Genomic DNA, 3708 nt, shown 5'->3' on the forward strand with positions numbered 1-3708 from the left:
CCACGGAAGTGGAAGGAGAGTTGTAGTGGTTTATAAGGGATTCTCTCCCTCATGCTATTGGAGCTTGAGAATAAAAAAAGCCCTCGCGCACTCCTCCTCCGCTCGCCGCGCCGCGGGTTGCGGGATTGAGCCGAGCCGAGTGCTATCGACTTGGACGTGGGTTCAGCCCACGTCTCTCCACGCGCGGCCGCACATATATATGTGGGGCGTTGCCAACCTTAGCCGCCGCGAAAACAGAACGCATCTCCATCTCCGCCTCCACGCCCACGTTGTTCCTCTGCTGCCGCTGACGCCGACGACTCCGTCCCGTTCACCGCGTACACGGTTGATGGGAGAGCAGGCCTCCGAAACCCCGCCTCTCCGGATCCTGTACGGGAGAGGGGCGATTAGGTTTTTGGGTAGCGACTACGCGACTGCTCGCTTCTGTTCATCTACGTCCGCATCACCTTCGTCATCACCATGTCGACCGACGCCGACCGTGCCGACGCCGAGAAGGCCGAGGCCGACAAGAAGGCCGCTGAGGATGCCGCGGCTGCTGCCACCGCCGCCGCGTGGCCGATTGGAGGGTATACATCGTTTATCCCTCTCGTGTTTCTTTCTGTTGTAGCAGTACTAGCAATATGCGTAGATGTTTCTACTATGTGCGTAGTACATGCTCTGTTAGATCGTAATCAGTGTGTTATCAATGTTGTCCATGTCATGCTCATGATTCATTCATGGATTAATTTAATCGAAAAACTGCCTATTTACTCATCAATCCAAAAACCTAATGTGCGTAGGAGTTTTTCGAATTCTGGTTTTGCTGCTGCACTGAAACCGTCCCCGTTTACGGGGACGTACTTTAAGCGTTGGCAGACTAAAACCACCTTATGGCTCACGGCCATGAACGTGTTCTGGGTCGCCGGTGTGACTCCCACAGGAACGATCGCTCCTGAACAGGAGAAGGCGTTCAAGGAGGCCACTGTCGTGTTCCTCGGGGCAGTTCTGAGCGTGATTGGAGATAAGCTGGTTGACGCATATTTGCATGTGCGGTCTGCCAAAGACTTGTGGGAGGCGCTCGAATCTAAGTTCGGGGCGGCCGATGCAGGAGCGAGATGTATATTATAGAGCAGTTCCACGATTACAAGATGGTTGAAAACCGTCCTGTGTTGGAGCAGGCTCATGAGATAATATGCATTGTTAAGGAGCTTGATCTTCTTAAGTGCGAGTTACCGGGCAAGTTTGTCGCAGGCTGCATAATCGCTAAGCTCCCCAATTCCTGGAGGAACTTTGCCACCACTCTGAAACATCAGAGGCGTGAATTCTCTGTGGAGGATGTCATTGGCCATCTGAGTGTTGAGCAGAATTCAAGGGCAAAGGACTCGCACGGAAAAGGGGTCGAAGGAACTTCTGAGGCCAATATGGTGCATCAGAGGAACTCCAATTCTCACAAGCCCAAGGGAAAGAACGGTGTCCAACAGAGTGCCGACTTTAAGAAGAAGGGTAAGAAGACCTTCAAGAAGAACAAGAAGGATGAGGGCTGCTTTACTTGTGGTTCGGTTGAACATTGGGCCGACAAGTGCCCAAACAAGTACAAGAAGCCAGGGCAGGACTCCAAGTCTGTCAATATGATTGTGAGCAACAATGAGAGTGGTGCATCTGGGTACGGTAATTTATTTGCTGTATTTTCAGTTTGGCCGTCCACCGATTGGTGGGTCGACACAGGTGCAGGTGTTCATGTGTGTGCTGACATTTCATTGTTTCCTTCTTACCAGGCCACAGGTCACGGGTCCGTACTAATGGGGAATGGCGCGAGTGCTTCTGTTCTTGGTGTTGGCACGGTCGATCTGAAGTTTACTTCGGAAAGGATCATGCAGCTGAAGAACGTGCAGCATGTCCCCGCCATCAAGAAGAACCTCGTTAGTGGCTCCCTTCTATGTAGAGAAGGGTTTAAGTTGGTATTCGAGTCTAATAAATTAGTTGTTACGAAATATGGACTATTTGTTGGAAAGGGTTATGAATGCGGAGGCATGTTCCGCCTTTCTCTTGCAGATCTATGTAATAAAGTCGTGAACAATATTCATTTGAGTGTTAATGAATCTGAAGTCTGGCATTCACGTCTTTGTCACATTAGTTTCGGCGTTATGACGCGGCTAGCAAAATCAAATTTAATCCCGAGTTTCACTTTAGGCAAAGGTTCTAAGTGCCATTCGTGTGTGCAATCTAAGCAACCTCGCAAGCCTCACAAGGCAGCAGAGGAGAGACACTTGGCGCCACTGGAACTCATACATTCTGATCTTTGTGAGATGAATGGTGTGTTGACTAAAGGTGGAAAGAAATATTTCATGACTTTGATAGATGATTCCACTAGATATTGCTATGTGTATCTGTTAAATACTAAAGATGAGGCTCTACACTACTTCAAAATCTATAAGGCAGAAGTTGAGAATCAACTTGAAAAGAAAATTAAACGAGTCCGGTCAAACCATGGTGGAGAGTACTTCTCGAAAGAGTTTGATGCCTTTTGTGCGGAACACGGCATTATTCACGAGAGGACGCCTCCCTACTCACCCCGGTCAAACGGGGTTGCCGAGCGGAAAAACCGTACTCTAACTGATCTGGTTAACGCCATGTTAGATACATCGGGTTTATCCAAGGTATGGTGGGGGAGGCTATAATGACATCATGTCATGTCCTGAATAAAGTTCCGACAAAGGATAACGAGATCACTCCTTATGAGAAGTGGACCAGGAGAAGGACAACACTCTCGTACTTACGTACTTGGGGCTGCTTGGCGAAAGTTAATGTGCCGATCCCCAAAAAGCGTAAGCTTGGACCAAAGACCGTGGACTGTGTTAATTTGGGCTACGCTATGAATAGTGTTGGCTATAGATTTCTAGTAGTGAAATCTGAGGTACCTGACATGAAGGTCGGTACAATTATGGAGTCTAAGGATGCTACATTCTTTGAGGACATTTTCCCCATGAGAGATGTACAAAGCACTTCTAGACAGGAATCTGAGGAGACTCCTGAACCTGCCATTCCGATGGAATATTATAAACAAACACATGATGAAAATCCTGAGGAGGATAATGAGGAAACCCTTGGTAGGGGCAAGAGACAAAGGACTGTAAAGACCTTTGGTGATGATTTCTTCATATACCTCATGGAGGATAATCCCACTTCTATTTCAGAAGCGTATGCATCTCCAGAAGCTGACTACTGGAAGGATGCGGTCCATAGCGAGATGGATTCCATCATGGCTAACGGGACTTGGGAGCTTACTGAACGTCCTTATGGTTGCAAACCATTGGGATGCAAGTGGGTGTTCAAGAAGAAGCTTAGGCCAGATGGTACGATAGAAAAGTACAAGGCTAGGCTTGTGGCCAAGGGCTACGCCCAGAAAGAAGAAGAAGATTTCTTCGACACTTATTCACCTGTGGCCAGACTGACCACCATTCGAGTATTACTCTCGTTGGCGGCCTCGCATGGTCTTCTCATTCATCAGATGGATATTAAGACGGCTTTCCTGAACGGAGAGCTAAAGGAGGAAATCTATATGCAACAGCCTGATGGCTTTGTGATAGATGGTCAGGAAGGAAAGGTGTGTAAGTTGGTGAAATCTTTGTATGGCCTGAGACAAGCGCCTAAGCAATGGCATGACAAGTTTAATGAAACATTGACATCTGTTGGCTTTGTTGTTAATGAGGCCGACAAATGTGTATACTA

General features: G+C 48.0%; 1 pseudogene; it reads left to right on the top strand.

Moving 5' to 3' along the window:
• Window positions 1-459: 459 nt before the first annotated feature.
• On the top strand, window positions 460-1779 carry LOC141041335 (uncharacterized; annotated as a pseudogene).
• Window positions 1780-3708: the final 1929 nt, after the last annotated feature.

The sequence above is a fragment of the Aegilops tauschii genome, chromosome 2 (genome assembly GCF_002575655.3).
Source record: "Aegilops tauschii subsp. strangulata cultivar AL8/78 chromosome 2, Aet v6.0, whole genome shotgun sequence".
Taxonomy (NCBI): Eukaryota; Viridiplantae; Streptophyta; class Magnoliopsida; order Poales; family Poaceae; genus Aegilops; species Aegilops tauschii.